Raw genomic sequence first — 13,844 nt, 5'->3', positions numbered from 1 at the left:
GTATGCAACCCTACTATTACCCGGAATACGTTCTGAACCCATGTGTCATACACTAACCCACTTGCCTAGAATATCCCGCTATGTTGCTAGTACCCTGCATATTGATGGCAGATAGTAGGCATGATGTGATTGCATTGGGCTTCAGAGGGCAAGGCACCCTGTACAGCAGTACAATAGGCACATAATTGCAGACAATGTGCCTTCACTATGTTCCCCACTGGATGCCTGCAACATATGTGGTTCCATCAAATGTGATCCACAGAGGCCATACAATGCCTTACACATGTGCCCTGTATGGACTGATGCCACTGACACCAGGGAATACCTGTATCATGCTATCAATGCAGGTGCAGAGCCAACCTGCTGTCTATAAGCAGGTCTTGCCACACCAGGACAGTACTGGTATATCTGAGGATAACAGTCTGTGTACACAACATGTGCCAGCCAAACCAGGTACATTTGTACATGTCACTGTAAATTATTGTGGGACATGCACATCCCAGGCAATGTCCATGTCAAGGAATATCAAACACAGACATGGCATGCATTGCAAAGCAATGGCCATACACAATGGTAACCAGGATATCAGGACAGTTCATACAATACCCATCTGTGTGGGACATTGCAGACACTACACCCCTGTACCACACTGCACACCATTGTTGGGTGGCATGATGCCAATATCTCACCCAGCCTTGTACAGCCATCTTGTACAGCCAACCAGTACACACCCATGAAGCAATGCACACATGAATGTCAGTACTGGCACCTTGTGTCTGCGTGTGGGGTATGATGCTCCCAACCACAGTCACACCCAGTATAACTCCCATTGGCATACTGACTGATGTCAGACACGTTTGCATGCCCTAGTCCATGGAACCTCTGGATATGCCCCGTGGTGCATGTAGTACCTGTGCATTACTGCAGTGTGGCAAACTAAGTAGTTAGGAAGTGTATTTCTGGGCCTGGCAAAGTGTGTCAATGTGAGTCCATTAGAGATTGTGGTTGTGTTGACAATGACATCCGTTCATGTGGACAGCCATGTGTGCTACACATAATGTATGTCTACTATATCTGTTGCAGATGTCACTCACGAGCAGCAGCACACCAACATGTCAGCTTTGTTGCACATGGAGTAACTGCATATACTTGTAATAGTAATGATTAGTCAGTCAGGGGGTTGAACCCCTGTACTGGTAGGTGTGCGACAGACGATGCTTAGGTTTTAGTCTCCAAGCCCTTCTCTGATGTACTTTGCCTCTATCTGTCCCTCCCACTCACTCCCTGATGGATGTGCAGTTGTACACATACTCAGCAGCAACTTGTGTTTTGTAAGTGATGGTCATGATCAGGTGATGGCCTCTGCACCTATTGCAGTCCTCCTCTAGCTGATTGCATGTGGAACAGCTGTGATGATGTTCCCATAGCCAATTGCATGGAAACACAGTACAATATCTAGGAACATTATGTTGGTGTTTGCCCATGGCAGTCGCTGTGAGTGGTACCTGGATCTGGTGTTTAGTAAACAGCATCACAGATAATATCTGGATGTTCCTCAAACAACATACACAGTGGGAAATAGCCCAAAGATAGGAGGGGGATGTGCCAGCATGTAAGTGTAGCTATGCTTCATTGAGTCTACTGCCAGTTTAACAAGTTGTGTGTGGTAATGGCTATTCTGCATGTTTTAAAACTGACAAGACAGTGCTCTATTTGTGAGGGAACCCCCATCTGCAGTGCCATCTGTAGACTGGTCAGTGTGTGAAACCATTTGCTCCCTGTGTTACTCACTGAACACACATCTGTGAACTACAGGAGCATAAGTGTGAGGATTGCAGTCAGTACATGGTGATAGTGATGAGTTACTGCCATTACATCCCTGATTGGACATATGTCACATGAAACAGTGGTATGACAGACACTGTCTGGGGTTCTCAGTGACAAGCCAATATTGGGCCACTGTTCATAGCTGTAGTCACAATCTTCTACACTTTGTACAGATGTCATGCAGTATATATGCATGTGTTGTGCTCCCTCTGCCAATGTATACCATCTCTTGTGTTGGGCTGATGGTCACATCTATGCATGCTGTTATAAGTAATCCTGAATGCTGTTGACTATAAATATGCCATATCTGTGCTAAAACTGCAACAGCATAGGCTGTATGGGTTTGGAGGTCCCAGCAAAACCTCCTGTCCCACTTCAGCTGGCCATGGCACCAGGTGCCAGCACATCTGGGGCCCAGCCTTGGACCTCCACCTCTGTTGGCTCTGCACCACCTTCTGGTGGAACTGCCAATGAGGATGGGGCTTGTCCCCCCTGGGAGCAGGTCCACACAGGAACATGTCAGCTGTCGTACAGTCCTGGAAGTGGTGCGTACGAGGCTCAGTAAGGGGTTTCGAGGCCAGATATGCCAGCTCAAGGGCAGCAGAGTGTCACATTTACAGGACGAGCCTGCCCCTCCTAGAGAGCCCACAGCACTGTCACCTTTGCGGCTGTTTTGGTGCAGTGGTGGCTGCCCATGGCTGGGGACCTGTGTCCCACTGTTTCCATCTGGGGACTCATGGGCTTGTGACTGCCGAAGACCCCTCCCCGTCCAAGGTATATTCCCCCATGTGTCATATACTGACCCTGTATGCTGTCTTGTCTGTAATCCTACCCAACCTATTTTCCAAGAGCATACCTACTCTCCTTCCCCCACATCCCACTCTCACCCTACGGAAACAAAAGGCCAATCGGTTCCTAGAACAACATTTGCCCCATACATAACTGTCCATTTCACACGTGTCCACTGGATACATGTGACCCTTTTAATATGCATCACAACATACTCCAGTTGTTCTCACCCCTGTCTCTCAGGCACACGATCCTGGTATGTACATGACTCCTAAAGGTTCCAGTTACACATGATGTAGATGACCAAATTGTACACACAACACTACTGGTCCCTCTGTGGTTACACCATTTACCTTTTTCATGATGATGATATCGCACACAGCACCTTGCAAGAGTACTGTTCTCACATAATGATTGGACAGGAACTGTTGTGTTAATGTAAATAAAATGAACTGAGTGATGTATTTGGTCAATGCACAAATGTTTGAGTGTATTAATGACACGTCTGTCTGGGGCAGTCTTGATATTACATAGGACAACACCACTACATAATACAGGCTTTGCTGGTGTTTCTCTTTTCATTCCTTTGTAATGCTTTGTTGTCACATGGGATGTTCTTGATATATCTATATATATGTATGTATCTATATCTGGACATAAACACACAGACATACATCTACGTGATGGAATACATTTCCTATACTGTTGAATGACTGGGCTAGATGATATGTTTGTGATAGGATCCGATGTTTGTATATCTGCCATGGCTTAGTGCTAAGTCACAATAGCTGTGTGTGCAGGGTCCTGGTTTCGAGCCTTGCAAAGGCCGTTTATTTTGTTGCTGGGCAGAACAAGGCCGTTGGATACGGAGTGATTAAGGCACATTAAAGTAGTTGTGAGCGGGTGTGCATGGGTTTGCGTGGAGCTAAGTAATGCTAACCTCCGGTTACAGATTCTTACACTCAGTTAACCTCTACATTGCTTCACCAGTGTAATACTCTCGTACTGGCAGCCAAACAGGCTTACACCCACTTGCTCACGCACTTGCAAATGCACTGAATTTGATGTTTGCATCATATATATATATGTGTGTGTGTATATATATATATATATATATATATATATATATATATATATATATATATATATATGTATATATATATTATATATCTGTACATACTTATATACATTTCCTATGCTGGGCACTGCTTAGACCCATGCAAGCGCACTCATTCTTGCTTACTGGTACTTATATATGCTTACTGCTGCTTATTTGTGCTTACACCTGCTTACTAGTGCCTTATTCATTATAACAGTGCCACTTTGATTGAATGATATTTAAGTTAAATATCTCATGTGATACTCTTATGTCAGTTTTACAGCAAAACGACATTCATTCCACATGGAAAATTATATGTGCTATTGTTGGGCTCGAACCGTAAATGCCTCTTCATTAGGCAGATGCTCTAAACACCACACTATTGGCATTTACATTGATTCTGCATTTTTTTCTCTATTTGAATGAATATGATGTGTATGCTACACTCGGTGGAGGGCAGCGATGCGCAAACAGGCTGCACTTTGCTTATATCTTCGATATTGCAGCAATTCATATGTATAATAGGGACACGGGGACTGTAATTGTGAAAGTTCTAGGGATAGGGTTCAACATTCCACTACGTGCTTGTGTGTTTACTACTTCGATTTTATTTCACTGTTTGTGGACACTCTTGTATACTTAGCATACATTTCGGTATCCACGGACACTGAATTACTGACTTACTATTAGAGACGGCCTCTACTAGTAGGCATAGTAGGTTTTGCAACTGTCGGGGCATGTTTACGCCTCTGTAGAGCACTTGCACACACCCCCTGCACTCGCGCACGTTTCCTGTGCACGTCGAGGGTGCAGTGGCGTGCCCTCATACATATTCATTTGGTGCTGTTGCACCATCTGTAGTGAGGATGCTTGGTGCAAGGCTAAAACTGTCCTTGCACTGAGCTTGAACCCCAGGGAATATGGTTTTCTTGGAACAGTAACGATTGGCATACATACTCATGAACTTACTAGGTTTGCTCAAAATGTAGTCTGATGCTTGTGTACAGTACATACAGACCTTATGCACTAGAGAAACAATGACAACCAATCATGAAAGTAGTGCTTACTCCCCCCAGCATCCAACCATCCAGTCTTTTACATGGCATTATCCATCTTCCCTCAACCCCAATTCTCTGTTTTACCTTTCTAAAAATTAAACTGAAATTAATTATATCACTTGGAGTTACTTTTAATAAACAGCAAAGGACCTCATAGTCTGTTAAATTTTTTTCTCCTTCTGTTTGCATGCCCTCAGCTGACCATCAGCAACCCCAACGGCACAATTTTTTTCTTAAGTGTCCTCGGTACTATTCCCTCAGATTTGGATCGCACCGATGGTGAGTTGGCAGAGGGAAGTGGAGCATAGCAGCCTTCCCTGTCATATATGTGGGTCCTGCACACTAGGGATGATATTTTTTACATGCCTTAAGTGAATGGAGGTAGTGACATCAAGCACATTGCTGCATGCCACATCAACTAGTTCCAGCCCCGTCTCATATGCTGTACTTCAACTGCTGATCATTCCCACAATTATGGCACATGCCCATCACTGGAGATATGTCTTTAATATGGTCAGAAATCCTTCTGTCCCAGAATGGGTGAGCCAGCAAAGTCACTTTTTCCTTCCCATTCCCTCTCTGGCTCAACTAGCACCCAAGCTACTAGTCAAATTCAGGTCATCAGGGTCATAGTAATGTCTCCATCCAGCTATGCCATGGAGCTGACCACATTCTGCTAATGCATTTTGATGCCAGTCTTGATTGCTTGGCACATTAAAATTCACAAGACATGGACTCAAGTACTCAGAAGCTCCTGAAAGCAAGGCCTCTATATAACTATCTGACATTATCAGTGCTAATAAAACTCTGGGACAAGGCAAGACCTAAGGACCTGGTGGATTTCCAAATTAAAAAGATTTACTAGGAAATGTGAAGGGATAAAACAGGCTAACAGAGGAGTACATGCAAGAATAATATAAAAAGAAAAAGAGAGATAGTTAAGACAATCTCTAAACTCCTCTTGCAATCAGAATATATTGTGATCTAAAACTAATTATTTTTTGTTGCTGTTTGACAAATATGTATACATGTTTTATAAGATTGAGATAATGTACATATTAAGTCTAATATAATTCCTTATTTAATACATTGTTTTGCTTCATTTTATTGAATTGACGCAAATAATGATTGGTGTGTGTGTGTGGGTGGATGTTCTCTTTCTGATTTTTTATGTTTTCCTTTACAGTTAATTAGAAATAATGACAGTAAGTGAAGTTTTCAGTACACATATTTCATGCCCTTATGCAGCTGATGAAAAAACTGGTGTAACATTTAGTAAATTAAATTTGTATTGTCTATGTGACCCTTTGTTAAACATACTTAATAACAAAGTTTTCAACTGCAAGTTTCTAAATATATGGAAAAAATGACAAGCATAAGTCTATTCAAAAAACAGGTCAAAACATCCAAGAAAATAATAAACTGATAATTTTACTATTTTATACTAATATATTTATTGTTATCTTTGGCCAAGCTGGTTCAGATGTTGATAGTCAATAAAAATGTTATGTATCTTTGGGAATATGCATTCAATAACACACTCAGATTTGTAGGTTAAGTCAGGATAACAGCAGGTTTAGATGAGTTTTGAGGCACCTTCTGTCTTTACTTAGAGTTTTTTGTGGATTTATTATAAATAAGTGTGTCCCAAGCATTTATTAGCACAGGACTAACAAGCAATATAAATTAAGCGTCCATTGCTCCCTCTGTTTCTACACATGCAAACTAACTCTGAAGTCATACAAACTCAGAGAAAAGGAAATAAAAATAAAAGAAAATCCACCTTTTCCATCTTTCCCAGATCTTACATCCTTAAAACAAAGCACCACATTGTCAGCATAGAAATTTTATGAGGCATTAAAATTTCAACAATAGAAAGCATGCAATATTTATATTTACAGCATTTTTGAAACATTGCAAGAGATGGCATGGTAAACTGTTACTATTTCTTGCACATGATTGGGCTCTTTCCTGCATATGAATCTTATATCACAGTTTAATGACCTCATAAAATGTGCCTTTTGTGAAATGTAAAAGGTAAAATACTGTAAAGTACAATAACTGAAAATGTAAAGACTATAATATACTTACACACATTAAAAAATTTATATCCCTTTTTATTCCACGGTATGCATGTGTTCCTGGAGATGATTAAGGAGTTAAGCTCACTTTCCCCAGAGCAGTTTCTGGTTAATTGACTTACTCAGAATCACACTGCAGGCAAATTAAGGCTGAGGGAATCAAACCCTGGACTACCGGAAACATCTTGTTAACAGCAAATAGCCTTTATCCTCTGTGCTTTCAAACTAGATACCTTTTAGCAGTCCCTAATGAGATATGAACTCATAACTCCTGATTTATAATGCCAGTCATGTAACCCATGAGCTATAGAGCCACAAAGGCTAGGACAGTAAGTCTTGAGCCTAGCATTCTTAGTGTGGTAGGCAAGTGTGCAACAACTTTGCTGAGATTGCAGAAATATGTGATAGTGACCATTATTTATATGTGTCTGACATGACTGAAGGAAAAACTAAACCTTGTTTGATGTTATTCCTTGTATATAGCTGAACTTTAATTTCAGAGCAGGGATGCCATAACTTGTAGATTCCTATGCATAGTGAAGTAAACTCTAAGTAACCCCTTATCAATAATACTAAGCTAAACATTAGTAGGTGTACCCATTTCTGATCTATAAGTAGCTTCAGTGATACTAAAGTACAAAGGGCAGACATCTGATGTAAGCTAGTTTAAAACTATTAGACCGACCAGTGTTCTTTGTCAAATAGTGTGTACTAGAGTTGATCTATAAAAACACAAGGGTCTGTCTTTTGTTAGGTTGTAGCATTTGTTGGAGAGGTAAAAGTATTACATGAAGGGCTGGCTTGATGCTTCCATTAACCTTACAAAAACATTCAACACTATTCTATATAAATAGATAACTGATAAAATAAAATAATTAAATGACAATGCATACATAGTTCAAAGGGTAAAATACTGGCAAATAATCAGGACACAAGAATATTGCATGGGGGCTACTAGTCAACCATAATGGAGGATATCAAAGGTGCCTGGCTGGGCTTGCTAGTAGACTTTTTATTTATTATTTGTTTACTGGGAAAGTCTGACTTGGAACAAAAACAGTTTTTGGCAGAGGGCCAGGGAGAAACACTCCAGATGCATGTCTTTGTAGCTTGGGAGGAAACCGGAGCACCCGGAGGAAACCCACACAGATGCAGGGAGGACATGCACACTCTGCAGAGAAGGCATCTCAGCTGAGAATTGAATCAGAGAACCTCTTACTGTGAGGCGACAACCCAACCAGTGCACCATTGCATTGTCTAAGTAGTAGACCCTCTTCTTTTTCATAATTTTCTTAGATATTAAAGTGAAGAATGTGCTATGGATAACTAAATACACTAAAGGCAAAAGAGGCTAGAAAAACTAGTTCAGTTATGGATGATAAAGCTGTCCAAGATGGTCAGCAAAAATGCATACCCAGTACAGTAAAAATGACCTCACTTTTAACATGAGTAAGCATAGTATTATGAGTTGCCAGAAAATACATCAATTATAATTACAAAGCAAATTGTTATATCATAAAAATATACCATACTTAAAAACTAAGGAAAGGGTATACAATAACTATTTTTTCTTTTCATAATACAACACAAATGGGGGCTTTACAACCGTATCCCAGAAGAAAAGATCATTACCATTAGTAGGCAATTTAGTGAAAGGAATATAATAAAACTTTAATTTACTAAAATCACATCACCTAGCACTTGTGCCTAAATGACCATATAGAGATAAAGTGAGCAATAAATTAGAAATGTAAATAATATTTCTAACTATGAAATCAAAAACAATTTAAAATCTGTAACATAATTAAAGAGGAAGACATGAAAAAGCAAATAAGGAGATTATGATAAAAAGATTCAGTGAATTTAATACAGATTAACACATTAACACATTAAAATGATTGCTCAAGTTCATATTGTAATAAATATTTTGATCATAACTGGTATTATATGTAGAATATTGTCTATTTCATATGTCAGAAATGCTGTTTTGGTGTGATATGTAAACCATAAACTATAGTAAGAACTTTGTGGCAGCATGTGGATGAAGTTCTTATGAGGAACCCATGCAGCTGCATGTGGTGACCCTGTGTGGCAGAAATGGGTGTAGACCACAGCAGTAGCTAAGTGGCAGCATCTGGCTCACAACTATTGGCCAGATTAAACATAACATGCAAAATTAACAGTGATGCATGCAATAATACAACCAGGCTATGCTATGCTGTGGATGGACTGGCCATGCCCTGCAGCAGAACCAGGCTACACAGGAAACAGAGGACTGAGGGCAGGGCATAATTTTCATCATATGCACAGATGGGGAGAGCTAGGCATAGGCATCAACAATGGTCAGAGTGTGTGAGTGTGTGTGGTGGGAGGATACCTGTTTTGTGTGTGTGTGTGTGTGTGTGTGTGTGTGTGTGTGTGTGTGTGTGTGTGTGTGTGTGTGTGTGTGTGTGTGTGTGTGTGTCATGTATAGCTCTGTGTGGGAAGCCAGGGAGACTGGTCAGAAACAGAGTGGTGTCTCCATTGTGGTGTGACTCAGCAGAGGTGAGTAGTTACGATAGGCATGTGGCAATGTCCATTGACAGAGCTCTAGCAGAAGATAGAGCACTGTACTGGGGTCTAATGGACAGGTTTACGGTTGCTGTAGGAGAGCTATGCGCTAGATGTGCATGTTTACATCCACTGGATTACCCCTCCTGGGAAGGTCATAGGCATTATTAACAGTACAAATGAGGAATGAAGTGCTCCTAGGAGTGAGAATGGCATAATGAGCTAAAGGTGGTTTGAGCATGAACACCTCATCTGCATCTATGGCTACTGCATCCTACCATGACCACAAAACTGGATGGGGATCTGAAGATGTTGGTGGTACTGAACCTAGACTATGCCATTCCCCTCTCATAGTTACCTTCTCCCCTAGAATAGGCAGTAAAGCAGCAATGAGGAGGGAGGGATCTGTGATTGGAAGTCACACAGGTACATATGCAAAATACAGACTTCCTACAATGGCTTTCTATTATGCTGCATAAATGGGACAGGCCCTCCTTCAGTTCATCGCTCAGACCAAGCAATCCAGCCCAACATGTTTGACTATGGCTGAATTGGTCTCTGTCAGTCTGTCCATGTATAATAATCTTGCACAAATATTGAGTAGTTGCCATGGAGACACTCAGATCAGGAGAGGGGGCAGCATGAAAGGCATTCTTCCTGTTAGTACACCAATTCCTGCCAGCCTCCTCACACTGGTGGCAATGATGGATGAGTCTGATGCTTGAGAAGAGGTTGCACCCCGTGTTAATGTGTCTGCCAGATCTTGTCCTACTGTGGCATCCCTTCTTCACCAAGAGTTGTGGTGCTGCGTCATGGAAGCTGTGTTCATAAAAATAGAAAGGGAAAGGGATATTAGACATACCATTTCCCATCTCTACCATTGCCACTGTGACCCTTGAATGTACAAGGATGTAGCTGCCATCAACATTAGCCTAGACTGGTCCTCAGCACCACCAAGTATACCAGTATCCATGGTGGAGGAACCTGCAATTCAGTACCTGTGAGGACAAATAAGGAAACAAAGTGTATGAGGGCATGCTACACCAACTTCTGTGTCCAAGTTGAGGTAAAACTCTCTAACAGAGTGCTATGGAAAATATGTTCATAGGTGTTTACTAGGCTAACAACAACAACAATGACAGTTTTAAGCTTAGCCAAGCATTCCAAATCTCTGAGAAGTTCTGGTACCCTCAATAAGTGTAATCAGGGGCTTGGAAGATGAAAAATTTACAATCAAGGACCTGGGAGATGAACCACTTACAGGTTGCCTGTGTCCATTAGAGACATAGGTACCAAGCCAGGGATGAATTTCCTGTTCCCCATCCAATTGTCCAAGTTACACATGAATTGGGTTAGGGAGTAACTCTGCTTCACATGGATGGGGAGCTTGTTCCAGAGACAGAGTAGTCTCTGAGATGCATACCTCTCTCTCCAGCAGGTCCTATCTATATCACAGATAAGATTTAAGTATTTAGAATGGGTAATTCTAGTGCTGTTTGATTTGTGGATATGCAGGAGGTCCATCAGAGTGGGGTCTGACAATGCCCTGCATGCCAGGCATAGATCTCCCCTCAAAAGTCTATAGAAGACAACACACAAGGATAGGGCTTTTAGGCGGTCTGCATAGGACATTTACCTTACACCCTGTATTCTTTTAGTGAGGAACCTCTGTTGACATTCCATTTGTTTAATATGCCTAGTTAGGTACATACCAAAGGGGGCATTGTACTCAATGATAGGTCAGATGAATGCCGAATACAGTGGAGCAATGACTTTCTTGGACCTAGATGCCATACCTTTGTTTATAAGTTATGCAATATAGAATGATTTCCTCAGTCCTGTAGACACATGATGGTCAAAGGCTAGATTAATGTCTATGTGTGTCCCTAAGTCCCTGGCTACTGGGTCAACTCTAAGGGTTGTGTTTAGTCCATGGGTCTTACACCAACTGTCTGTCTGTGTCAGCCCTTCCTGGAGAACATTTGTATCAGTGGGCGATTCAATGACAGCTCCTAATTTGTAATCATCTACAAATTTAGTCAGAGATCATTAACACTGGCCTTAACTTCAGAAGAGTAAATGCCAAAAAGGAGTGGTCCAAGTACCAATCCCTAAGGGACTCCACTTGTCAAATGCATTGACCAGGGTAAAGTAGACAGTGTGAAACATTTTGCCATAATCCATTGGTTTGGTGAACTTCTCAAAAATGTCCTTCGAGTTGAGTAGGCATGACCTGCCCTTGATAAATCCAAACTGGATTGGGTCCAGTGTCTGGAGGTATAGTAAGTCATTATTCATCATTTCCATGATAATTCTTTCCATGGCTTTGCATATGAGATTAGTGACACTTATGAGTCTGCAGTTCCCAGGGTCTGTAAATGGCCCACCTTAGTGCAGAGGGATGACTGTTGCTGTTCTCCATTCATGAGGCACAAAGCCTGTTTGGAGGCTACAGTTTAAAAGCAATTCCAAAGGGCCTGATAGCTTATTTCATGCTATTTAGAAGGCCTCCTGGGATATTGTCTGGGCCCACTGATGCAATGTTCTTGGCCTTAGAGAGAGCATTAAGGATCTGTTCCTTAGTGATAGTAGGGTGAGTTATATTTGATGGTATTTTCTGAGAAGGTTAAGGGGGAAAGAGGGGGAAAGTTAAAGCTGAATTTGTCAGCCAATAGGTTTGCTGTATCTTCTGGCTCAGTATAGGTGGTTCCATTTACAATGAGTAACACATTCAATTGTGTATTGCCTTTCAGGTTGCAGACATAGCTAACGAATGCCTCATGGCTGTCCTTGGCCTGGAAGGCCATATTTACCTCAGATTTGGCTTTGGTAGACTTTATTTGTCATCTGAGTTGCTTGCTTAGTTTGATGAGAGTGCTTTTATCCTGCAGGGTGCTGCACCACCTAATTTTTGCCATAATTTTCTTCCTTCTGTTATAGAGCCTATTGATTTTGTGATTCCACTAGGGTGGCTTTTTTTTTTAACTTATAAACCTATCAAAAATCTAAAATTAACATACTTCCAGCACACCATACCTCAGAGGTACAGGCCAACATGGAAGGACTGTGGCTGACCAAGTTCGCAGATGACTGCAAACTGGGTGCCATAATCGACTCTCCAGCCGACACAAGCATCCTCCAAAAGGGCCTCATAGAAACAGACAACTGGTGCCAGAGCCATGGCCTCAAGCTAAACACCAAAAAGTGTATAGTCATCCCCTTTGGCAAAAACAAAGTGCCCACAAATTACCACATAAGTGGTAATCCATTAAGTACGGAAGAAGTAATTAGGGACCTGGGGACCCAAGTTGATAGCAATCTCTCATTTGACAACCACATGGCCAAAGTGGTTAGAAAAGCATTTTATATAACCCACCTAATCATGAAGGGATTCACATCTAGATCAGGGGAGGTCATTGTGCTTCTTTACTCATCCCTCATCAGGCCCATAATTGAGTACAATGCCCCTTTTGGGATGTACCTTACCAGACGCCTGCATCAACTGGAAAGACCCCAAAAGTACCTCACTAAGAGGATCAAAGGGCTCAAACAGATGCCATATGCTGCCCAGTTAAAGAAACTCCAGCTCCACTCAGTGGCATACCACCTGCTCAGAGGCGATCTGTGCCTGACGTATAAAGCCATGTCCAACCCGGAATTAATGGACATCCTGCACCTCAGAAAATCCAAATTCCATCAAGCTACGTGATCTAGAGACTTGAACCTCAACACTGAAATAAATAGGACATGCTGGAGGGACAGATTCATAACCCAGAGGCTCCCTTCACTCTGGAATAAAATCCCAGTCCAGGTTAGGCAGAGTCCCTCATTGACTCTCTTCAAGAGGAATCTTGATGAGTGGATGGGGGATTGTAGGTTTACCCCGGGTATCACTTCTGTGTCACTGTTAGACAGAGGCACAGTATACTAACCTCGAAAAAGGGCATAGCAAAATTAATTTAAAATGGGTGGCAAAAGCCAAACACACTCTGGCTAGGCTTATAAATGCCCTAGGGCAGATAGCCTAGTATGAACCTATGAACCTATGAACCTAAGATGTAGCTCTTGTGTGCAAGTAAGTCAGGCATATTAGTTGTATGACCCTGGGTAATTAAGGTAATGCAGATTGTCTCACATGTTACAACATACCCACCAGATGTATTGCCAAATGATATTTGAGGTACTCTGTGCAGTTCTCCCACCTAGATTGAGTACACCACAGTAGATGTATACACTATCTCATCTGCCAAACAGAAATGCCAGAAATTCCTTTATTATGGTTAAAGGTGCCTCTGTTTGCAGACCTCCACCCATAGCCCATCACTCCTTTGTTAGGTGAGTTGACTTTTTGACTGTATGCACAGTTATACTGGTGACAATTCTATGAACTTGCTCATGGATTCTATTTTGTTCAGCAATTGCAGTTATTTTTTCATAAAG

Source organism: Protopterus annectens, chromosome 3.part0 (assembly GCF_019279795.1).
Source record: "Protopterus annectens isolate FY-2018-M chromosome 3.part0, PAN1.0, whole genome shotgun sequence".
Classification (NCBI taxonomy): domain Eukaryota; kingdom Metazoa; phylum Chordata; order Ceratodontiformes; family Protopteridae; genus Protopterus; species Protopterus annectens.
The sequence above is the reverse complement of the archived record's forward strand: the minus strand, read 5'-3'. Positions refer to the sequence as shown.